Genomic DNA, 25,912 nt, shown 5'->3' with positions numbered 1-25,912 from the left:
TAAACCGAAGTGCCCGCCAAGCCAAGCCAGGAAGCGGGGCGCCGCTTCTTCCAGGCGCCGAGATCCGGCTGGCTGCTGGCGACGGCCCGGCTGGAGGAAGAGGAGGAGGAAGATCTGAGTCCTCCGGCCAGCAGAGCTCGCGCCCTCGCCCAGCGCCGCTGCAATCAGCGCCTTGGCACTCGGACTGGCAAGAGCCTCTCCTCCCCCCTCCCCTCCCTGAAAAGTTGCAAAGGAGGGAGGGAGGAGGGGAGGGGAAGGACCAGGCTCCCGCTCCGCTTTGCGCCCCCCCCCTCTCTTCGCCAGCCCGAAGGAAGGAAGGAGGAGAGGAGAGGAGAGGAGGGGGGGGGGGGCAAGCCCGGACTCCTGCTGCTACGCTTCTGTTTGCTTTGGCAAATGGGAGCGGAGGTTGGGGTCGTGGCGCTCCCAGCTGCCGGAGCCCAGACATGAAGAAGCGGAGGAGAAGGCAACAGCCCCGCTTCGGATTCGGAGCCGGTAGGTTTAGACGTCAGAAGCGGCTGTGGAGGAGGAGGAGGAGGAGAAAGGGCAGGTTTAGCGAGAGAAGCGGGCAGGAGGAGGAGGATGGAGGGGGAAGAATATCAGAGAGATTGGGAAATTGGGGGGGGGGATTGCTTTCAAGAGGCCGCAGGAGGGGGGGCTGGTGGGCGGGGGTCTTGCAGGCCAGCTCCGTGGTGGAAGAACCGTCCGGAGGGGAGGACGAGTGGGCTGGCTTTGCGGGAATTGGAGGAGGGGGCTGGGGGTGGAAGTTGGCGCCCGGTGCCGAGGAAGAGGAAGGGGCTTGCCAACGGGCCGCGGAGGGTCCGGCAGCGGAGGGAAAGACCAAGCAAGCCAGCGGAAGGGTAACCGGGGTTGCTTTGAGCTGGTCAGCTCCGGCCGAGAGCAGCCGACGCAGCTGGAAGGGGGAGCCGGAGGCGCTTCGCTCGAAATTGCCCCCCCCTCTCGGGGTCTGGGGAGGGAGGGGGGAACGAACCGGGAGACTCTCGGTCAGCCTCGCAGGGACGTCGCCTTCCAGCTCCGGCAGCTCCCGGGGCAGCTTCGCCGCTAACAAAAAAAAATCAAAAACTTTGGCTCCGGCTCTGGCCTCTCGCCAGGACGGGCAGAATCGGGACTCGGGACAGCAAAGAGTTTAATGTCTTTATTTTATTTCGTTTGGTTTGTCCCTCGTGCACAAGGTAACAGGAATAAGAATAAACATGAAGAAGAACACAGGGAATGGGTAGGAATAAATGGGGGCAGTAGACACCCTGGTGCACTTATGCACGCCCCCTACTCATTCCTTAGTACATGCGAGACCCTCCTCTCTTCTGGCCCTGGTTCTCAGGAGGTGCCATCCCCAGGAAGATCCCCATTCCCTAACTCGGTTCCTCCAAGGTTCCTCTTCTTGGACAGGGGGTGCAAGATCCCCCTCCCTCCCCTTATTCGTTTCTGGAAAATCTGCACGGATTAACCAGCAGGTGTGTTTGGGAGAGTAGGGGGGGACGGGACTGGTTAGGAATTAAGTGAGTAGCTTTTTGGTTGGTCTGATGATCTCTGGGTGTCCCTTCCTGCAAACTGATTCCCCCATTCTCTCTATTCTCTCGCTCTCTATTTCTATTCTATTCTCTCTCCCCTCTCTCTCTATTCTATTCTCTCTCTCTCTCTTTCTGTTCTATTCTATTCTCTCTATATATATTTCTATTTCTATTCTATTCTCTCTCTTCTCCTCCCTCTCTCCTCTCTCTTCTCTCTCCCCCCCTCTCTCTGTTCTCTTCTATCTCTCTCTCTCTCTCTCTCTCTACATACACACACACACACACACACACACACACACACACACACACACACACACACACACACATATATATATATATATATATATATATATATATATATATATATATATATATATATTCTATCTCTTCTCCTCCCTCTCTACTCTCTCTTCTCTCTCTCTTTCTATTACAAATTTCATTGTATTTAAGTACAATGACAATAAAGATTATACTTATACTTACTATATTCTATTCCCTCTCTTCTCTCTCTCTCCCTCCCTCCCTCCCTCCCTCTCCTTTGAGGTGGGGGGTGGTCTCACCTCCCTCTTGGCAGCTGGAACGTTTCATGGGGCTAAATCAAAACAAAAGTGACACCCTCCCCTCCTCCCCCTTCCCCAAGGAAAAGGGTGAGCCAATCCAGAGGACAGAGCTGCTGCCTGTGGGTCACTCAGGGAGGGAAGCCTAATTATCCACAGGTCCCAGAGATGGAGAAGGGTTGGCTCCCAATCTCAAAGTGTAGGGCATGAAACTGGGCGTAAGTCCCTCCCTCCCTCCCTCCCTCCCCAAACGTCTTGACACTCGATCCTCATTTGCATAGGTGGGGTCCCACTCGCCCACCCGGCCAACTTTAGTGTCAACTAAACTCTTGAAAAATGAAATAGCTTCCTTTGCTGGATCTGATCAGAGACATCCTTGGAATGGGGAGGTAGAAGCAGCTGCCTGTCAACCTTTCCATCAATTACAGATGGAAACGGGGCAAAGCTCACTCCGGGTCTTTCCTTCCTCTTCCTCTGAAAGCGAAGGCTTGAAATGCAAACAAAAACAACAACAACAACCCAAAACTTATTTCTCCTCCCGTCTCTTCCCTTTACAGAATTGCTCTATAGGTCCCCATCGGCCAAACTGAGAAAGTTCTATGAAAGGTGCTCCCACTCCTGAGGAATAAACCCTGGGAGGATCTCCGATGGTTCGCCGCCTTCTCTTCGGTTCCTTTTCCACTGGTTTTGAACTCCGGCCTTCGTAGACAGCAAAAAAAATATATAATCTGAACGGATGTGTGACGAAGTGTGCTTCGGAGAATCTGGGGCTTTAGTAATTTGGGGGTAAGTTACAATGTTGTTGGTTGGGTTGGGTTGGGTTGGGTTAGTCAACAGTCTTGCCTTAAAACTAGTGAGTCACTCTTTTCCCCCCTCTTCCCTCCCGGTTGTGTGTAGTAGTAGATAATCCACTGCCTTTGCTGCTGTGTAATTTCTGTCGGACGTGCATGAAATGAAATGTCAGCCTTCTGCAGATCTGGTGTGCTCCCGACATTGTATCAGATTTATGGAGGGGTGGCGGTTGGAGACAGAACCTAATCCAGAACAGGGCATTAAAGCGGAGATACATTTATTTTTATTTCTGTGTACATCAGCAGTAAAAACAACCAACTGGCTACAATCCACGGATAAAACGCTGGGCTTTGAAGATTAACGTTTTCTGGAGAGTTCCTCTCCCTTTTGCCAGTTGAGCTCCCCGTCAAAAGTATCCTAAAAGTTGCTCCAGCTAATGTTATACTCTTTCCAAAATAATCCCCCCCCCCCCCGGGGATCGTTATATAAATGTTGTTTGGCACTCCTGTCAGGAACAACAACAAAAAAAAAAGCAGCTGAGCTGCGTTTTGAAAACTTTTTTTTCAGAAGTTTGGCTGAAAGCCTCGTTGTACTCAGAAGAAGCTTATTGTTGGAGAACGTGGCTTTGAATTGCAATAATCATCCCGCAATATTTCTAAACAGCTGCACACAGGTTTATCAAAGAGGTTTGCTGCTTTCTGGCTGGGGTGTGGGATGGCTTCCAAACCTGTGGGATAATTTTAAAAAAAGAGAGCTTAGTTTTGAAAAAACGTGTTCAGGCAAGGTCTCTCAAGCTTTTGTCTTATGCACACAATCGTGGAAGGGTGTCCCTTCGATGCTGGTGCATTGTTGCTCTTGTTTGAAAAGAGAACTGGGATTTTTAGTGCTGCAGAAAATCCAAGAAATGATCTCTATGTTTTATGTATTGAGTGAGGGGTGTTTTATATTCAGCAACACTCCAATAAGTAGAAAGTTACAGAGGTTGGCTATTTTTTTTTGGCCCCCCTCTTGTCTATCATAAACTTTAACTACATCCGTAGAAAGCTGAGCTGTAGAAATTCACCTGGAAAATGTTCAAGGCAAGGGAAAGCTAGAGGATTGTTTTAAAAACTTTCTTGCTTTAATGTGCAACTTTGGGTCCTTAAGCAAGTTGTCATCCTTTCCGTCCTACTTGAGTTCATCTTTGCCCTCCGTGTCAACGTCACGTCCTTGGTGATGGAAGTGTCTCTGCCAGGCAAGCAGGCAATGCTCCGGTCTGTTTCTGTTCCAACAGCTAACCTCCCAGAATACATTGTCCCTTTCCTGTTGAATCACGAGACGACCATGGGCTTGCCCGGCTGAACATTCTCAGCTTTTTAGAGCTCTCATTTGGCCCCTAGTTCTCAGCTGTCATTCCAAGCAGGGAGCCCTCCTGTGACTGCTCGCGTCAAAGCTTAGCATAGAGTTCTCCTATCCTCTTTGAAAGCTGGCACATTTGTGAATGCTTTCTCCTTTTTTTTTAACGCAGAAAGGAAACGTGATATCAGGATGCAAGGGGACCAAGAGGTGCAGATGAAGTGGGGGTCAATATTCCAATATTTGAGGAGGGGATATGGCTTTTATTATTAGTTTTATTGCTCTGTTGTTTTGCATGTACATTGAGAGCTTCTGCACTGGAGACAAATTCCTTGTGTGTCTAATCACACTTGGCAAAATAAAGCCTATTCTATTCTATTCTATTCTACTATTCTATTCTATTCTATTATCCTATCCTATTATTCTATTCTATTCTATTATTCTATTCTATTCTATTATCCTATCCTATTATTCTATCCTATTCTATTCTACTATTCTATTCCTATTCTATTCTATTCTACCATTCTATTCTATTCTATTATCCTATCCTATTATTCTATTCTACTCTACTATTCTATTCCTATTCTATTCTACTATTCTATTCCTATTCTATTCCTATTCTATTCTATTCTGTTCTATTCTGTTCTATTCTACTATTCTATTCCTATTCTATTCTACTCTACTATTCCTATTCTATTCTACAATTCTATTCCTATTCTATTCTTCTATTCTATTCCTATTCTACTATTCTATTCCTATTCTATTCTACCATTCTATTCTATTCTATTGCACTCTACACTACACTATACTATTATTCTATTCTATGCTATTCTATTCTATTCTAAAGGTGTGAGGGTAAGTAAGTCATCAGCCTATAGTCATTATATTCCACAAATGGACTAAATCCAATACCTCTAGAATCCCATTGATTGTTATCTGGTGCAAACTGAGCACTGAACATTAGTTGACTAGATTCTATGCTATGTTATGCTATGCTATGCTATCTCTACTCTACTCTACTCTACTCTACTCTACTCTACTCTACTCTATTTATGGTTCTGTGAGTTTATTCTCATGAGCCCCACAGGGGGCCTTGCAAATCTTGTAAATAGATTCAACGTTTGCACATTTTTAAAAAGAAATAAAATGCCATTCTGTTGTCACAGTTCCTACATGTCAGTCTGAGCGATCTTGATTGGAGGCTTGGTTTTGTTTGCCAGAGGATCGGCCCCCAGCCTCCATTGTCTACTCCGCATATCAGCAGCCCAAATGCAGCACTTAAAACTGGGTGCAAAAAGATATTAAGCATTTTCAGCCAGGAAATTGGAGTTAAGTGCCAGAACTGACTGTGCAAAAATCCATGACTGAGTTATTTCAGGTCAGTTATTTTACTGTTGCTACAGTATTGTGCAGGAGATGGGAGCAGCCGGCCTTCCTTTCTGATCCTCGGTGTTTTTACTACACCCTCCGGGGTCAACCTGTTGCTTGAATGGCTGGCAACCTGTCATTTCGCGATCGTTCTAAGTTACAACGGCATGAAAAGAGATGACCACTTTTCACACTTACCCTTATTGCAGAATCCCCACAGTCCTGTTATCAGAATTCAGATGGTTGGCAACAGGCGTGTGTTTATGATGGTTGCGGTGCCCCGGTGTCGTTGATCCCGTTTTGCGACTGTTTAACAAGCCAAATCAATGGGGAAGCCAGATTCACTTTACAACCATGTTACTAGCAATAGCAATAGACTTGTATACCGCTTCATAGTGCTTTTACAGCCCTCTCTAAGTGGTTTACAGAGTCAGCCTATTACCCCCCACAATCTGGGTCCTCATTTTACCCACCTCGGCTGAGCCAACCTTGAGCCTGGTGAGATTTGAACTGCTGGCAGTGGGCAGAGGGAAGGAAGGAAAGGGAAGGGAAGGAAGGAAGGAAGGAAGAACAACAGCAATAGCGCTTAGACTTATATACCACTTCACAGTGCTTTACAGCCCTCTCTAAGCGGTTTACAGAGTCAGCCTCTTGCCCCCAACAATCTGGCTCCTCATTTTACCCACCTCGCAAGGATGGAAGGATGAGTCAATCTTGAGCCTGGTGAGGATCGAATTCATGGCAATGAGCAGAGTGAGTCTACAATACTGCATTCTAACCACTGAAAAGGAAGGAAGGAAGGAAGGAAGGAAGGAAGGAAGGAAGGAAGGAAGGAAGGAAGGAAGGAAGGAAGGAAGGAAGGAAGGAAGGCCACTATCAATAGCACAGACTTATATACTGCTTTACAGTGATTTACAGCCCTCTAAGCAGTTTACATAGTCAGCCTCTTGCACCCAACAATCTGGCTCCTCATTTTACCCACCTCAGAAAGATGGGAGGCTGAGTCAACCTTGAACCTGGTGAGATTCGAACTGCCAAACTGCTGGCAGCTGGTGATCTGCTGAAGTAGCCTGCAATATTGCACTCTAACTACCATGCCACCTTGACTCTAACTTACTGACTTAACAACTGCAGTGATTTGCTTAACAACTGTGGCAAAAGAAGATGGGGCCACCTCTCGCTTGAAAACTGTCTCGCTTAGCAACAGAAGCTTGGGATTCCATTGTGGACATAGGTCGAGAGCTACACGTACTTCAAAGCAGATGAAACCTAGGTTAGAACTCACACTACAGAAGTCTTCCATTTCCAACAGTAGCAATGAAGAGAGTTTGAAGAGTAAGGAGAAATTTTCTGACAGGGAAACCAGTCAACTTATAGAACAGAAGTTGCCTTCGAAAGTTTTGGGAGCTTCATCCCTGGAAGCTTTCAAGAAGAGACTGGACTGCCATCTGTCAGAAATGGTGTAGGGTCTCCTGCTTGGGTGGGTGGGTTGGACTAAATGACCTACAAGGTCCCTTCCAAATCTGTTAAATCTCTTAACTGTTTTCAAGTCAGGCACGAATGCTATGAAGGGACACCCTCCTCTCTTTATCCCCACGAGGGGTGACCATCAACAGACCTTTCCTGTATGGAATTATTAGATCTTGGGTGATAATAAGAAGCATTGCACAACTCAACTGAGTTAAGGTTGATAACTGGTTGTATCTTGACTGTCTTCAGCCATTGTTGTAAGCCGCAGCGCAACGTATTTGGTTGTAGCTTTGCTTGGGACAAAGTCATGATGATTTTAGAAACCAGGGTTGTGTGCCCTTGTGGTGTATTTATGAAACCATTCTGAAGCATGGCCATCCTTTAGAACAGCGGTCACTAACTGGTGGTCCTTGAGAAATGTTGGTGGTGCACAGAAAAATCTTTGCATTTTTGCATTATTATTTTTTTAGATTGCACTAATTCAGGGATCCTCAAACTACAGTCCCGCCCACTGAAGCAGTTACTCCCATTTGCTGACGGGATGGGGTCCTTCAGGCACTTAGCTTGGCTGCCTGTTTAGTAGCTCCAGCCCTTCCGTCCCTCCCTCCCTGGGAGTCCAGGAGCTTCGTTGAGTGGTGCACGAAACTTCAGCCAGTTTCCTTGAGAGAAGGAGTTTGCAGGGGGCCAATCTAGCACCCGGGCTGGTTACAAGACATTCATTCTTGGCCGTATTTGAGATTCCTAGCTGCAACGAACAGCAAACCTACGGTTGACCCCGGGTGCTTCTCTCCGCTAACAAGCAGCCAAGCGAAGTGCCTGAAGGACCCCATCCTGTCACTAATTCATATTAGTGGTCCATGGGATTTAAAATTATGAATTTAGTGGCCCCTGAGTTCCAAAAGGTTGATCCTCCTTGTTTCAGAACATGTATGAAGCCAGTCCTTGTGTAAGCAATTCTCTTCTATAGTCGAATGGTGATTTCTTCCTCTTATTTTTTTAGCCCTGTGGTTGGTTAATTGTGTTACCAAAATCCAAAGTCGAGTGTATCAAGAGACAAATACGGTTTGTGTCGAAGCCATGACTGCCAAAAATTTCTTAACTATTTCCCTTCCCTTAGACTGCTTAGTTACTTTAGTTTTTAAAATGACAGGATAAGAAGTAGATAGATTTCCCTCTTCCTTTCAATATCCAGTAAGGAATAATTGCCAGTTGAGCATGAATTGATTGTGGAAATTCTGAGAGCTTTATGCATGGCTGGTTTTTTTTTTTTTAATGTAAATAAAATGTATTATCACCATTACGGCTTTGATCTGCAATTGCACCGACTCACGAAAGAAAGCTTCTTAATTACTATTTTTGCTCCATTAAGAAACAAAGTGATTACATGTCTGCTTATTACATATATCTGTTAATTCTAGCCTAGAATGTCAACATGACTTTTCCCAGTTATAGACATTAAAAGAAAATTCCCCAGTAGCAGCTGTGAAATTTGTGGACAGGAGAGCATTTATTATGGCAAAGTATTTTTTAATTTTTTGGGGGGTGGGGTGGGGTCTCTTTAAAATCTGGCATCCAAATTAAATCATCCCAATTGTTGATTCTGTCAAAATTCCCGAGAGGACTGTCGATCTGTTGGGTTTTTGTTTTTTGCTTCTGATAAGCTGCTACGGTTGCCGTTAAAATTCATCTAAGCTGTTTTATGAAGTTGTTACTCGGCTTGGTGGGTAGCTGCCAACTTCAGGCTAAAAGAAAAATAGGTTGAGATCTTTGTTCCCACGTTCCATGGAAAAAAAACAGCTGAGTGAGAAATCCCATTATGCACCTTATCACACTGTTTTTCAGCCCATTTCCCTGCGTTGGGGTAGGAATGTCTGTTTCCTGTCCCTTTTCATGCCTTAATGGTCATCCCAAGCAGCTGTTCACAAAAGCCTGGGGTTTTGTTGTGGTGATGGTTGTGGTTGTTTTCAAAGATGAAGTCCTCAAAGTTTCTATATTTTTCTTTTACCTACCGGTTTGCACATGCGCAGAAGAGACCGGGCGGGTGGGCGGAGCCTCACACCCCTGCCACTACCGATTCACCCAAACTGGGCAAACCCACCTCTGCCTCAAAGAGAGGGAAGTCAAGGTGCTTCTACTTCTGGAGGTCCATGTAACCAGAAAGATGACATCTGAAGGACTTCGGTTGGACTCTTTACAGGAGGGGACACCAAACTTACAGGTCTCAGGGACCACTAAATTCATAATTTTAAATCTCGCGAATCACTAATATGATCTGCCTAATGATTGGCTCGGTGGGCGTGGCTAGGTGGGCATGTGGATGGTTGGGCATGGCCAACTTGATGTCACTCACGTCGAGGGGCATCTCAACGGCCTCTACTCGCCCCGCCCTTCCCAGCCACTCCTCACCTGCCTGTCCGGGCTCCTTAGGACCCCAACAGGAAGCAGTTGTTGGAGCTAAGCAGCCACCAGGAGAAAGAGTTGGCAAAACAGCTCATTTCAAATTAGATCTGACTGAGAAGGAGACTCTGTAGAATCACCTCACTGAGGACTAGGAGCATAGGCTTTCCAAGCAGAGGGAAGACCTGCAGGAGTGCAAGGCCAGGTAGAGGTGCCTGGAGGATCAGCGGGCTGAGATAGTCAGCCAGTTCCAGGCCATGATGCAGTCCCACTGGAACAAGGCCCTCCGGCTCTTTGCCACCATTGGCGCTTCCCTCCAGCCTTTGCCCAAAGCCCCACACCAGGAGGCTGAAGCAGACCCCAAATTGGAATTTCTGCCCCCCCTCACACCCACACCAAAAGACCCCAAAGGAGGAGACTCTCTGCAGCAACACAAACGTTCCTTGCACGTATCCATCCCAGGGGCCATCGTTTGAGGACCCCTGATTTAGTGCAATATATATAATGCAAACAATTTTTCCGCGGACCACCAAAACTTTCTCGTGGACTGCCGGTTGGTGACCGCTGCTTTACAACAAATAAAGTTTTCACCCTTCTTTTCAGAAGGTCCACAACAATGTGCAGCACCAACAGATTGTTGCATCTTAATCTCAACATTGGCAATGTGGGCATATGGTTTGGTGGGGGTGGGTGGGGGAGTTTGAGGGGGAAGATTGCTTTGGAATTTAAAGACTTGTTTTGCCTCTAACAATAAGACTGTCAAGATGACTTCCCAAGGTTGCAACTAACTCTAATTTTCAGTTCGAGGCGAGATGGGAACAAACGTTGCAATCTGCATCACATCCGGGTATGAAGCCTCTTCCCTCCTACACTTTTTTTTTCCAGTTGCAGCAAGCTTTTGTTAACTAAACCAGATTAGCATTTTAACAACCCCCGAAGTGAGCTTCCACCATTCTTTTTATCTTGGACGCTGTTATGTGTTGTTAATCCATCATCTTGTCTTTGGCCACACCAAGCTATTGGCTCAATAACCCTTTGGAGGAAACTATTCAGTTGAGAACAATGCAGTTGGAAGCAAACCTTCCTCCGCCTCCTCTCCTTCTATGCCCCTGGCAGCATTGTCTGTCTCTGATGGCTGGAGTTAACATTCAAAATGGGATGTTTCTTTTGTACTCACTGGGTTTAGTTGCTTGCTTCAACACAGCTTAGCAGGCACACCTGCAGAGGAATAGAAGCGAGGTTACCAATAGCTGCTGGGACATCTGGCAATGCCAAGCTCTCCGAAGGGGTACCCTGGTTGATTTGTGACATTTGTCGTTGGCTTTTTTTTTTCCTTTCAAAAAAAATCATCCTCCTCCTGATGCTATCCAGATGTAACAAACTCTGTTGACGTCATCGGCATGGCTCATCTAGCGAAGAGAAGGACCAGGGGAGACAGGATAAGCAGCGTTCCAATATTTGAGGGGTTGCCACAGAGAGGTCAAGCTATTTTCCAAAGCACCCGAAGGCCAGATAAGGAATAATGGATGGCAACTGAAGAAGGAGAGATTCAACCTAGGAATAAGGAGGGATTTCCTGACAGTGAGAACAATCAACCAACGGAACAGAAGTTGCCTTCGGAAGTTGTGGGAGCTTCATCAATGGAGGCTTTCAAGAAGAGACTGGACTGCTATTTGTCAGAAATGATGTAGGCCAGGGTCTCCTGCTTGGACTAGATAACCTACAAAATCCCTTCCAATTCTGTTAATCTGCTCATCCTGGGATGATGGTGGAATTGTGGAGTCCTTGATGCTTTCTGAGCATAGTTGTTTTCTTGCAGATGTTTCATTACCCAGCTAGGTAACATCATCACTGCTAGAAGAGCGTAGGTCTTGCTCTCTTTTTATATACTAGTCTGACTCTATCTTGTCAGCATTGATAGGAACATTCTTGGTGATTCCTTGATTAGGCTGTTGCTTACTCTTAGCTTGTTTGTATGAGTTGATAGTTCCTTGATTGGGGTATTGTTTATTTCTTGACTCAACCCTGAGCTACAAATATTCTCTTCTATGATGGTAGAAGTTGTACTGAAATCCAAAATATTTGAAGAAACCAAGTTGGTAATAAAATGTTTCTTGTATAGATTTAAAATAAGGAAAATTTTGCTGACCAAGTGAAAAGCTTATCTATGCCAGTTGCATTTCTTGTAGAGTGATTATGATCATCTAAGAGTTATGATATGGTACAGAACGGAATGGGACAGAATAGAATAGGATAGAATAATAGAGTTGGAGAAGACCTTTGGAGGTCTTCTAGTCCAACCCCCCGCTTAGGCAGGAAACCCTATACCATTTCAGACAAGTAGTTATTGAATATCCTCTTTAAAACTTCCAGTGTTGGAGCATTCATAACTTCTGGAGGCAACTTCTGTTCCACTGGTTAATTGTTCACACTGTCAGGAAATTTCTCCTCAGTTCTAAGTTGCTTCTCTCCTTGATTAGTTTCCACCCATTGCTTCTTGTTCTACCCTCAGGTGCCTTGGAGAATAGTTTGACTCCCTCTTCTTTGTGGCAACCCCTGAGATATTGGAAGACTGCTAGCATATCTCCCCTGGTCCTTCTTTTCATTAAACTAGACATACCCAGTTCCTGCAACTGTTCTTCATATGTTTTGGCCTCCAGTCCCCTAATCATAGTTATTGCTCTTCTCTGCAGATCCCCTAAAAAAAGGAATAAAAACTTACTTGGGTCACCTAACAACTAGTATTTGAAGTCTTGCATTCTGGAGGCATCACACCGACATTTGCAAGCATTGGTAGATCTGTTCTCCATTGACATCAGATGAGTTCACTCCTGAGCAAATCTGTGTGGGAGGATTATATTCTTCTTAATCCCTTTGTTTTAGATTAGTTGTCATAAATTGCTGCTGGTAGTGGGAATATTGGATTAACTGATTTGGATAAACTGGATCAAGGATTTGATGGCTACAGTAGACAAAGAGTTCTCTGTCTTGATGAGCGTTCCAAATATAACCCTTCTCCTCAACTGTGAAGTGGTTCCAGCAATATTACTCAACTTTAATTTTCACAACCAGTGTAGGCCAGGTGCTTTGTGAGTGTCTAGGAATTCATCTCTCCAAAGGACTCAGAACTAGAGTTCAGTGAAGGGAAGACAGAAAACAAGGCAGGAAATGAATCTTAATCCTGAATTAATTGGCTCGCAACCAAGTCATGAAGTTGTCATTAGGCTGTTAACTTGATTGGAAATTGGCAAAGAGCTAGGATAAGTCATAAGACCTCCGTTTTATAACCAGTCTTTCTCTATATCCCTTTCATATAAAGATTTCAGAAGGTCTCGTATACATTTTATTGAAAATCCTCTTCTCCTCTCTCTAATCCGTGTCTTGAATGTGGCAGCGTACTTAGATGTTCAAATGCCTACTCATGAGCAGGTAGGTCTCGAGTAGTGTGGCTAATGAATCCCAGGAAATAATCACATTATTTGAATTTGTACTATTTAGGACCAAATAGGATAACAGAGTTGGAAGGGCCTTTGGAGGTCTTCTAGTCCAACCCCCTGCTCAGGCAGGAAACCCTACACCACTTCAGACAAGTTGTTATCCAACATCTTAAAAACGTCCAGTGTTGGAGCATTCACAAGTTCTGGAGGCAAGTTGTTCCACTGATTAATTATTCTATCTATCAAGAAATTACTTAATTCTAGGGTGCTTCTCTCCTTGATTAGTTTCCACCCATTGCTTCTTGTCCTGCCCTCAGGTGCTTTGGAGAATAGCTTGACTCCCTCTTCTTTGGGGCAACCCCTGAGATATTGGAAGACTGCTATCCTGTCTCCCCTAGTTCTTCTTTTAAACTAGACCTACCCAGTTCCTGCAACCGTTCTTCATATGTTTTGGCCTCCAGTCCCCTAATCCTCTTTGTTGCTCTTCTCTGCACTCTTTCTAGAGTCTCCACATCTTTTTTTACAATGTGGCAACCAAAACTGAATGCAGTTTCAAGTGATATTTCTTTGAAAATAAGTTCCTTGACATTCTTTTAGAACTGTTCAAAGTTAGAACAGCACTGGGGGAAAAGGTGGGACTTACAAGCGACCGTTGCATGTTTGTTTTTATTTATTTATTCGCCGAGAGGCCATATCAAAGTACGGGGTCAAACACATGTTACCAATAAAATTCTTAACAAACAATTTAAAATGAGAGTAGGGTAAATACAATAGTTATAGGCTACAATACAGTAATTCACATTAACATGTGAAATAGAATAAAATGACATAGAATTGTATTTATTTTTTAAATCCCCCCTGCAATCTACCCCAATCAGGCCCACATATGTCAGACTCAGTTGGACCACTTTAGTCAGAAATTGTGCTGTATTAAATGATGTTTTCCAGCCACTCTTGTGATATGTTGTTTTAATATGGGCCTCCCACTCGGCTATACATTTGATATGTGGATCAAAGTGCTTATCTCTCTCTCTGGTCCTTGCATGTATCCCTGTCGTAGCATCCCCATGGTCAAAAATCTGTGATCAAAATTTGGGCCCTTGGCAACTCGCCATGTATTTACATTGGCATCCTTCAGTCTCAAAAGACGATGGTATCGTGCTCTGGAAAGAGGTCAAAGGTGGAGTGTCCTCTCCAGAACACAAGGCCTGGGTAGATTAATATGGAGGATAGATTGTTACCCAAACAGCAGATTCCCCCCACGCTGAAATAGTCCAATGGAACAGCAGAGACGATACAATGGGTTCCAGCTGCGTCGCAGGAGTTACCAGAACGTGGTTGTACACAGTCATGAACTGCTTCCGGGACTCCGGATTTTGCCTCGAGGTTGACTCCTGAAGCCTTTTCCAGTAGTGGATGTAGCCCCAAGGCAGTGGAGGTTTCTAACCAGAGCTTCCCTTCTCCTAGAAGATGGTTCTGCCACTTGATCTGCTGTTGGGGCATAGAGCCCTCTTCCACCTTCAAATGTATTTAGAACAGTTGCAATTTCCCAGCATGGGATCCCCACTCGTGACCATCTCAGCCAGTTCCCAACTAAACGGATTGTGCTTTATTGTTTTTTCTTTTTTTAAAAAAAAAATCAAAATTAATGACTCCGGCAGTAGGGAAGTTAACCAGTGACTTTTGTCCTGAGCCAAAACATTTCTAACCCATCTAAATTAAATTGCTTTGATTTAAGTATTTGTCAAAGTTTAATTTACCGCAGGACTTAATTTTTGCTTTATTAGTTGGGTTACTGGAATGCATCATCTCTTTTTTCTAAGCGCAGAACCTGTTTTAGTGAATGGTGCTACATAACCGAAGGTCAATTTATTTATTCTTTAGAGGGAAGGGATTATTATAATCCAGATCCATAACTATTTGGATTTAAGTCAAAGAAACAAGGTCAGACTAAGCAATAGATACCAGACTGAAAGAATAAGTAGTTCAGAGGCATACAGTCTGGGCAGCCAGCAAGTCTTACAAAATGAATAACTAAACAGATGAAGTAGATTTGAGAATGTGCAAGTAAATATAAGTCACTCCATTCAAGTCTTTCTCCTGAAGCCAGTAATGAAATTCAATTTCGTTTACGACCGGTTCTGTGGGCGTGGCTTGGTGGGCATGGCAGGGGAAGGATACTGCAAAATCTCCATTCCCACCCCACTCTGGGGCCAGACAGAGGCGGCATTTGCTGGTTCTCCGAACTACTCAAAATTTCCACTACCAGTTCTCCAGAACCTGTCAGAACCTGCTGAATTTCACCCCTGCCTGAAGCCAATCCTAATGCACTGACCTGATCATTTTTGCAAGTTACTATGTAAATAAGAACAGGACGCGGTGGTTCAGTGACTAAGACACTGAGCTTGTCGATCAGAAAGGTCGGCAGTTCGGAGGTTTGAATCCCTAGCGCCATGTAATGGGGTGAGCTCCCATGACTTGTCCCAGCTTCTGCCAACCTAGAAGTTCAAAAGCACGTGAAAAATGCAAGTAGAAAAATAGGGACCACCTTTGGTGGGAAGGTAACAGCGTTCTGTGTACCTTCGGCGTTGAGTCATGCCGGCCACATGACCACGGAGACGTCTTCGGACAGCGCTGCTTTGAAACGGAGATGAGCACCGCCCCCTAGAGTCAGGAACGACTAGCACATATGTGTGAGGGGAACCTTTACCTATGTAAATAAGAACAGCTTTCAGCTCTTCCTAAAAAATCTTCCCTAGATAATGCTTCTTAAAGGGCCTGCCTATGGATTATTATGATTTTAAAAAAATCTCTTTTTATGCTGTAACATTTGACAGACCTCTGGTGAACCTTTTCCACCATTCTCTCTAGAGAAAGCTCGTGGAAAGCCAAATCTTCTCACTTCCAAAGAATAAAATCGATAAGCAATGTATAAGGCATGGGGCTAAGCCATAAATTATGCTTCACAAGCCATTATAGTAGAGTTAACATTCTCAATACACTAAACCGAAACTAATTTAATCATTGGCCGAGTAGGAATGCGGTCCCACCTCCTGAGCCAAACTGTCAGTCACCAGCGACGTTCCCCAAAGGTCCGGTATATTTAATTTGCCTTGGCCAACTCGGTATTTATTTTTAGATTGTTCTTACTGAGATCAAAGGGCTGGTAGCAAAAAATGTAGTAGAGACGTTAAAGAACAATAAACATTTCCAGTCCCTGGAAATTTTCAAGTGCGGAGATCAGGAAAAGAAAATGAGAAATTGGAGGGGAAAGGAAAACAGAGGGATGGAATCACGAATTGAAATGAATAATGCAACCCTAAGAAAAAATGCTGTTGGGCAGAAGATGGCATAATACCCTCAAAAGCAAAATGCATGAGGATGAATAAAATATTAAGGGTTGAGTTTTCTATGGATCTTTCATCCCTTTGGTGAAGAACTTTCCCAGCCAGTTATTCTGGTTTCCAGTATGTTTTATGGTTGAACAAGATGAGAATAAAACAAGATACATCCTGGAACAAGAATAAAATAACGGTATCTCTTAGGAAGAAAGAGAAGAATAGGGGAAATAAAAGTGGGGGAAGAGATTGCATTTTATGTTTTATTATATCCTACCTAGAAGATTTGAATAACTTGGGCACTTTTTTTAAAAAAGTGATAAATGACCTTGAAAGAAAATTGAGTTGTTTGCAACCTCGTACCTGTTCATCTAAAATTCCTTCAATAAATTACCCATTTCCCATGGCAGCAATAAAAGTTGAAAAACAGAGTAAAGAAGAGTTTGACTTGCAGAGGAAAATATTTTTAAAGGGGTGGGTGGGTGGGGGAATAGAGACACATCTTTGCTCAAGTCAAACCTGGCTTCACACAACCATGTTAAGCCATAGAGAAGACTGTATTGGTTTGGGCTTACTATGCTGTATAACACAGCCACTTCTTAGCCACACCATGTGCAAAGTTAAATTCAGCCATAGCTGAAGGAAGATTTCAAGAGACAAGTCAGGGTTGAAGGATCCAATCTTAGGAAGACTAACGATGTCAGCTGCTGCTAAGGAGAACCTTTATAAAATGTTCTACTGGTGGCATCTACTACTAGCCATATTGGCTAAGATGTTCCCAAATCGAACACCGGAGTGTTAGAGATGTGGGTATAAGCAGGGAACGTTCTACCACATGTGGTGGACCTGCCCCAAGGTTAGAAAATATTGGCGTAAGATAAGAAAGTGGCTGGAAGAGATAATTGAGCAGAGGATAGAACTGAAGCCGGAATTGTTTCTCCTGGGAATCTTTGATAGGAAAATGGAGAAAAAATTACAATACATTATGCTACACATAGTAACTGCAAGTGGAATCCTTCTAGCACAGAATTGGAAACAAACAGATACCCACCCACCCCAGACCCAATTATAAGAAGGAAAATCTATGAATGTGCAGAAATGGATAACTATCTATGGAAATGAAGGAGAGGGAAGAAACCGAGTACTATCAAATCTGGAATAAATGGTATTCTTGGCTTTAGAGTAAACATAAAACTTAAGGTATAAATGGTAAAAGTATAATATATAGAGCGTATTTAAATAAGAATATAACGTAGGATAGTGACATAGAGATAGAATTTTTTGTAAATAGGATTGTTACGAAAGATATGGATGCTGATATGGAAAAGCTGTTATACAGTAAGTGTAAATTTGTGTTTTGTCTTTTAAATGTTGGAAAATTCAATAAAAACTATTTTTTTAAAAAAAAAAGAAGACTCAACCTCTGGTCCCAGTGACCTACTTGCAACATTATCCTGGGACACATATATTTGCCTTCATTCGTAAGTCAGGGTTGACTTAAACTTTTCATGCGTTCCATGAAGATAGATCCAAGCATTCTCGTGTGCGTCTTAGATTAAGGAAATGTAATCTTCAGTTCAGTATTACAACTTCTTGGACAGTATATGCGTGGTTTCCTAATGAGACCAGTTGCTTAGAGTAAGAGTAAGCTCTCTATCTGTAGCTCTAGACTTTGTATATTAAGTAAAAGGTTGGGCCAACTAGCCAGCAAGGTCCCTGATCCTATGATCCCTTAGAAAACTTGCATTGCTTACACAAGCACTTCCTTTGTTTGTGTTGGCCAAACATGATCAACTCAGGTTTATGAAACCTAACTCCCTCATTGAGTACATTCAAATAAAATTGTTACGGAGAGAAGCGGCAATCTACAATCAAGGGGAAATTCCCTAACGGTGAGAGCAATCAAGCCATGGAATGGCTTGCCTTCAGAAATTGTGGGTCTCAATCACCTGTGGTGATTTTCGGCTCGCTTGAGCCATACAGCAGTGGAACTAATAATAATAATAATAATAATAATAATAATAATAATAATAATAATAATAATAATAATAATAATAATAATAATAATAATAATAATAATAATAATAATAAATTTATTTCTTAGCCGCACCCTCTCCCGAAGGACTCGGGGCGGCGTACAATAAAACACATAAAAAACAATATGGACAATACACACACAGAATAAACGAACACGTGTACATGGAGGAGGTATGAAGATAAGAAAAGACAGTTAAAACATAGTTTAAAATCCCCTAATAAAAGTCTAAAAGTCACAAAAATTAAAAAACCCGTCAGGAGCAGTATGAACGAAACTATGGTTGAGCCAGGCCAGCTACTTGAAATAGGTGCGTCTTGAGCTTTATCCGGAAGGCGCGGAGGTCAGAGGTAGTCCTAATATCCGGGGGAAGGTCATTCCACAGGGCTGGGCCCGCAACAGAGAAGGCTCTACTCCTAGATGCCGCCCCCCGACATTGTCTGGTGGACGGCACCTGGGGGAGTCCCTCTCTGTGCGAGCGAATTGGTCGCAGGGATGTATGGGGTAGAATACGATCCCGCAAGTAGCTAGGTCCTGAGCCATGGAGCGCTTTAAAGATCGTTATCAAGACCTTGAAACGCACCCGGTAGACCACAGGGAGCCAGTGCAGCTCGCGCAGGAAAGGTGTCACATGGGAGTACCTTGTACTCCCCATAATTACCCGCGCGGCCGCGTTCTGGACCAACTGTAGTCTACGAGTGCATTTCAAGGGAAGCCCCATGTAGAGAGCGTTACAGTAGTCCAGTTTATAAGCATAAACTCCAATGGTTATCAGCGTGGAAACCCAGCAGTAGACTTGGCAGTGGTGATATGGGGACTAGGCGAGAAGCACCAAAGCATGGTGTGGTGGGTGACAACCAGAGGTGGGTTCCTACTGGTTTGGCTGAATAAGTAGTAACTCAGCTGGACACAGGTTCTATCTGGGCACCTTCATCTTTATTTTCTGTTGTGCACATGCACAGGATAATTTTCATTGAAAAAATATGTTTTTCCCCCTTTTTTAATGGTGTGTGCATGCCAGTCCCAGAGAGGTCCCAGAGATCAGCTGTTTTTCGCAAAAAACTGAGGCGTTTTTGCCTTCCCCCAGCCTCTAGAACAGTGTTTCTCAAACTTGGCGACTTTAAGTCCTGTGGACTTCAATTCCCAGAATCCCCCAGCCAGCTATGCTGGCTGGGGGATTCTGGGAGTTGAAGTCCACAGGACTTAAAGTCGCCAAGTTTGAGAAACACTGTTCTAGAAGCACTCTGCAGGCTTCAGCAGGGCTGGGGGAAAGCAAAAATGCCTCCTTTTTTGCGAAAAACTCTATTCTGCCCATTTTTTTTTTCAAAAAACGGAGGCATTTTGGCCTTCCCCCAGTCCTGCTGAAGCCTGCAGAGTGTTTCTGGGGGCCGGGGAGGCTGGAGCCCACTCACCCCCCCCCCAGTCAAAACTTTTTGCCACCGTTTCATTGGGCATGGCTTGGTGAGCTGGTCATGTGACTTTGTGACGTCAAGTTGGCCATGCCCACTCAGTCACATGCTCCCCCCACCTAGCCACGCCCACCGAACCGGTAGTAAAAAAAAATTTGAAACCCACCCCTGGTGACAACCCTACATTCTTGAGCCCAGTGTGGATTTTTTCAGAAGGGATCTCCATGTGAAAACACCTCCCTGCTTTGTAACCCCTTCCGAGGCTGCGCCTTTCTCTCCAACTCGCCGGAGTGAAGGCCAACAAGGCAGAGGTATAATTGGCAGGGCCTGCCTTCCCATTTGTACACAACTGAAATAATAACCTCTTCGACATACTGCAGCCGTGGAAAGAACAAGCTTGGTATTTTTCCGAGAAACACAGCCAGTCCAAAGCATCGAAAAATCTGCAGACTTGCCCAGGTTCACTTCCCAGCTGCTCAAACACCGCTCTTGGCACCGGTTGCCGAGGTAAGACGCTCTTTGCTAGTTTGCCACCTACACTGTGGTGGGTGGAAGAGTGTACGTGTGTGCAGATTGTGTCAACAGTCTACGGAACAGACCAAGAACTAGGGGAGGGAGAGAAAGAGTGAAGTTCAGCTGGTCCCCGAAACCAAACCCTTCCATCCTTGTTACTTTTTCTTTCCCGTCTGTAATTCTTTTCTCTCTCTCTTTTTTTTTTTTTTTGTAATTGGGCTACTTAGATATAATTTTGTCATTTTGGACAGCAGATGAAATCTCTATACCTGTAAGAAAACAGATGATGTGACTCCAGATTGCGAGTGGGTAGCAGTGCAGACTTACAGTGTCTTGTTTATTTCAAAACAAGCCGAGGAGTGATATTTTTATAAGTAGAAAATGAGTGTCTGGGAAACAGGTCTGGCCAGCATTTGTCTCTCTTGGAGGTTATATATATATTGTATGTATGTATGTATGTATGTATGTATGTATGTATGTATGTATATGTATATGTATATGTATATGTATATATGTGTGTGTATGTGTGTGTGTGTGTGTGTGTGTCCCCTAGTCCTTCTTTATCATTAAACTAGTTATCATGTCTCCCCTAGTCCTTCTTTTCATTAAACTAGACATACCCAGTTCCTGCAATTGTTCTTCATATGTTTTAGCCTCCAGTCCCCTAATCATCTTTGTTGCTCTTCTCCTCACTTTTTCTAGAGTCTCCACATCTTTTCTACATCATGGAGACCAAAACTGGATGCAGTATTCCAAGTGTGGCCTTACCAAGGCATTATAAAGGGGTATTAACACTTCATGTGATCTTGATGCTGTCCTTCTCTTTATGCAGCCTAGAACTGTGTTGGCTTTTTTGGCAGTTGTTGCCCACTGCACATTATAATTTTAAAACTGGAAACATCTGCAAAACAGAACCATAAATGCCAAAATTAGACTTAATATGGTTTTTTAAAAAGCAAAGAATCAAAGTCCAAGTTTTAAACAAAACTCAGACAATACTGGATTCCACCAACACGTAGTTCCTGCCTATGGCTACTGTATAGTTTGCGCCATTGCAATTTCCACCCTTTTGGAAAATGTTAACTGCAACCTCTGACCTCCTAAATGCAACTCTTAGCCTTGCCTAGTTGGATCAGTGCATTCATTTGGAGACGAAATGCTTATTCTCAGTATTTGCTTTTGTTTATTACCATTTATTTTCATTAAAATAGTCCGTTGCTGCATCACAGGCCTTGTTTTGATGATGTAGGAAGCACAATGCTTTCTGGGAGGCTGCCGTAGAGATCACTGGGTTGATGGAGAGAGAGACAGAGACAGAGAGAAACAGAGAAACAGAGAGAGAGAGAGAGAGAGAGAGAGAGAGAGAGAGAGAGACAGAGACACAGAGACACAGAGAGAGATGCAGAGAGAGAGAGAGAGAGACACAGAGAGAAAAACACACAGAGAGAGAGAGAGACAGAGACAGAGAGACAGAAAGAGACGGAGAGAGAGAAAGAGAGAGAGACACACACAGAGAGACAGAGAGAGAAAAACAGAGAGAGAGACAGAGAGAGACAGAGAGAGAAAAAGAGACAGACACACACACACACAGAGAGAGAGAGAGAGAGAGAGAAAGACAGAGTGAGACAGAAACAGAGACACAGAGACACAGAGAGAGAGAGATGCAGAGAGAGAGAGAGAGAGAGAGAGAGAGAGATACAGAGAGAGAAAAACACACACACACACAGAGACAGAGACAGAGAGACAGAAAGAGACGGAGAGAGAGAAAGAGAGAGAGACACACACAGAGAGACAGAGAGAGAAAAACAGAGAGAGAGACAGAGACAGAGAGAGAAAAAGAGACAGACACACACACACACACACACACACAAACACAGACAGAGAGAGAGAGATCTTTGGAACACATCCAAAACAAAGCAATGGAACATTTAATCAGAAGCAAAAAAAAATCATAATGACTTCTAAATCCAGAAAGGGTCTGGATGCGAACAAAGGCAGGATGGAAAGAAAGCTGGTTTGTTTGGCAGTCCAACTGGTAAGATGACTTCCAAGAAATATAAAAGGATGCGTTTGTGGCAGATGAGATGGTTTGGCTCATGCCAGTTGGCTCTTCCTTATGAACAGAACCGCTAGGAAATGGTCATCCACAATTTGCTGTCTTATCTGTCCAATATTTACTTCCAGGAACAGCTAAACTTAGAGCAATGTTGCCCTTAAGGCTGGCCCAGCATTTCTGTTCAGGGCTGCCTCGAAGCACCAGATGGGTGGCGTCTAAATTTAATAAATAAATCTGCAGAAAATAAGGGGGTGCGATATCGGGAGTGCCGAGAGCCGTCCTTGTTTATTGTTGCAGCCTATTTAGGGCGTTCAGGAAAAGACAGGTTTTTTTTTAAAAAAAATGTGTTGATGATTTGGGTTCTCCTTGTTCATTGAGTCACTTGAAATCGTCTGTCAATCTGAGACATGTTTTACGGAGACAATGGGGGGAAAGAGCCCGAATTTGAATAAAAAGATTACTGATTCCAGAAATGAACAGATCTGAAATTATAGCAATAGCATTTAGGTATATATATTTAGGTATGTATGTATGTTTCTCTGTCTGTCTGTCTGTCTGCCTGCCTGCCTGCCTGCCTGCCTGCCTGCCTGCCTGCCTGCCTGCCTGCCTGCCTGCCTGCCTGCCTGCCTGCCTGCCTGCCTGCCTGCCTGCCTGCCTGCCTGCCTGCCTGCCTGCCTGCCTGCCTGCCTGCCTGCCTATCTATCTATCTATCTATCTATCTATCTATCTATCTATCTATCTATCTGTCTGTCTGTCTGTCTATCTGTATCTCTATCTATCTATCTATCTCTATCTATCTTTATATCTATCTATCTTTATATCTATCTATCTTTATATCCATCTATCTTTATATCCATCTATCTTTATATCTATCTATCTTTATATCTATCTATCTATCTATCTATCTATCTATCTATCTATCTATCTATGGGACAGGGTGGCTCAGTGGCTAAGATGCTGAGCTTGTTGATCAGAAAGGTCAGCAGTTTGGCAGTTCGAATCCCTAGTGCTGCATAACAGAGTGAGCTCCCATTACTTGTCCCAGCTTCTGCCAGCCTGGCAGTTCGAAAACATGTAAAAATGCAAGTAGAAAAATAGGAACCACCTTTGGTGGGAAGGTAACAGAGTTCCGTGCACCTTCGGCGTTTAGTCATGCCGGCCACATGACCACGGAGACGTTTTCAGACAGCGCTGGCTCTTCGGCTTTGAAATGGAGATGAGCACTGCCCCCTAGAGTCGGGAATGACTAGCACATATGTGCTAGGGGAACTTTTACCTTTACCTTTTTATATGTATACTGCCTCATAGCGCTTTACAGCATTGTCTGGATGATTTACAATGTCAACTTTATTTATACATTGCCCCCCCCCCCCAACAATCTGCCTCCTCATTTTACTGAAGTATGGAATCAGGATCGAACTTCGAGCTATGGGCAGAGTTTGCCTGCAATGCTGCATTTTAACCACCAGGGCTCTGCAGGTTGATATCTTGGCATGGGGAGCGAGGTTGTCTTAAAGATGTTGCTTTTCTCATGTAACATTTCTAAATATCTGTGCTGTGGCAGCTGAGGAACAATCGGCTGATCAAGGCTGGATTCACACATTGTTCCAAACTGTAAGTCAGTTTCATTTGTGTTAATTTGTGCATGCTGTGCGAACCCAGCCATTTGTGAAATGTGCTGCAACTCATGGTTAGTCATCCTCGAACACAATCGCTGAGCTCCAGAAACTTTCCAAAGCAAGATACATGTCTCAAGGATGCAGAGCCTAGCAGGTCCTCCTTTCTCTAGCCAAAGAGTGAGTAATTCTTTAGTAACCCGCTGCATTTAGACATTTAGACTTAAGTACAAAATGCAAGGGATGCAGTGGCTAAGATGCTGAGCTTGTCGATCAGAAAGGTTGGCAGTTTGGCAGTTCGAATGTCTAGCTTAAGAGAAAGAAGGACTAGGGGAGACATGATAGCAGTGTTCAAATATCTCAGGGTTGGCCACAAAAAAGAGGGAGTCAAACTGTTCTCCAAGGCACCTGAGGGAAGGACAAGAAGCAATGGGTGGAAACTAATCAAGGAGAGAAGCAACTTAGAACTGAGGAGAAATTTCCTGACAATGAGAACAATTAATCAGTGGAACAACTTGCCTCCAGAAGTTGTGAATGCCCCAACACTGTAAGTCTTTAAGAAGATGTTGGAGAGCCATTTGTCTGAAACGGTATAGAGTTTCCTGCCTAGGCAGGGGGTTGGACTAGAAGGCCTCCAAGGTCCCTTCCAACTCTACTATTGTATTGTATTATTGTATTGAATACCTAGCATCACGTAACGGAGTGAGATCCTGTTATTTGTCCCAGCTTCTGCCAGCCTAGCAGTTCGAAAGCATGTAAAAATGCAAGTAGAAAAATAGGAACCACCTTTGGTGGGAGGGTCACAGCGTTCTGTGCCAGGGCCGTCTGACAGCTACCAGCTGCCTTCGGAGTCAGACATCAGTGAGGCAGATGAACAGATGGAGCCTGTTCCCAGCGTGCGCATGTGCAGAGTTGCCAGATGAAGGGAATAGCTAAAGAACAAGGGGCGACTTGGGAGTAAGGCCACAGGTGGACGGTGAATGGCCCCTCCCAGTGGGAATAAAAGAGGAGCGAAAGGGGAGTGGAGTTTGCAGGAGGCAATTAGTTTATTTCTGCATTCTTGCCAAGCATTGCAGTGTCTGAAAGATATTGGTCCAGCCACTCTCCAAGCTTAATAAAGTTCGGTAATTGTGAACTATCTGGAAAGACTGTGGGAGAGGAAAGACTTTGCTGGAGAAGAATTCACTGTACATCAAATAAAAGGGGTTTATCGGGACAAGGACTCGGCTTCAAAGAAGCTCAAAACCCACCTGTTTCATCTAGCTGGCCTGGCCTAATTCCAGCTTTCCCACCTCAGTTTGTATTTTTAAATTTTACGGTTTGGTTTTAAGGTTAAGTTTTTAATTTTTATAAACTTGTACAGGGGTCTATTTAATCCGATTTTAATTATATTTATTATCGATTGTATGGTTTTAATTTGGTACCTGTACACCGCCCCGAGTCCCTTCGGGGAGAGGGGGCAGTCTAGAAGTCTAATAAACTAAACTAAACTAAACTTCGTGCTACTGGGGAAGCCTAGGTCAGATCAGGAACATCGCTTTGGGTAAGGGCTGAGGGGAGCTGAAGAGAAAGCCTCCGGCACTCAAGACATCTTCTGCCTTCATCTGGGATTCATAGAGCGTCGGCAGAACAAATAGCGATCCATCAAGCAGCTACTTTAAATTAACAGTATATAGACCTTTCATAGGAGTTAATCACAAGCTGGGGCAAACAATGGGACCTTGCCCTTTGTCCTAGAAATGTAGAATAAGTGCAGGTCCTGGCACACTGTCAAGGGAACCTTTGTTCCCCAGGCGTGAAACTGAACTGGGAAGGGATGTTTTTTTTAACAAAATCTGGTGTTGGAAACAAAAGCGGAGCTCTCAGCTGCTGGCGGAGTCTCACTTCATCCTGGCAGAGGGGAGGTGTGGAGGGGAAAGGATGAAGGGAAAGAAAACGAGGGCTGTCGAATTTTACTTTCATGTCAATTAAAATAGATGCTTTCAGGAAAGTTCAGCGTGGTGGCTTGCTTTTCACCTTCCATTAGCAAGGACGTAATTCCCCCCTCCTTCTTTTTTTGG

General features: G+C 44.1%; 1 protein-coding gene across 11 annotated transcripts in view; it reads left to right on the top strand.

Moving 5' to 3' along the window:
• Positions 1 to 99: 99 nt before the first annotated feature.
• The window catches only part of SEMA6D (semaphorin 6D), a 79,826-nt gene continuing 54,013 nt past the window's right edge, over positions 100 to 25,912 (top strand). For 5 of the 11 annotated variants that reach the window (XM_081965295.1, XM_081965296.1, XM_081965292.1 and 2 more), the window contains exons 1-2: positions 100 to 492; positions 2,644 to 2,872. The gene's annotated coding sequence lies outside the window, so the exon portion shown is untranslated. Of the gene's footprint in view, positions 493 to 756; positions 858 to 1,013; positions 1,473 to 2,643; positions 2,873 to 25,912 lie in introns of those variants that run through there. The other 6 variants (XM_081965287.1, XM_081965293.1, XM_081965291.1 and 3 more) reach the window with 3 other exon arrangements.

This window comes from Natrix helvetica (genome assembly GCF_964273705.1).
Source record: "Natrix helvetica genome assembly, chromosome: 12".
Classification (NCBI taxonomy): Eukaryota; Metazoa; Chordata; class Lepidosauria; order Squamata; family Natricidae; genus Natrix; species Natrix helvetica.
Note: the sequence above shows the minus strand (reverse complement) of the source record. Positions and strands in the feature narration are given on the sequence as shown.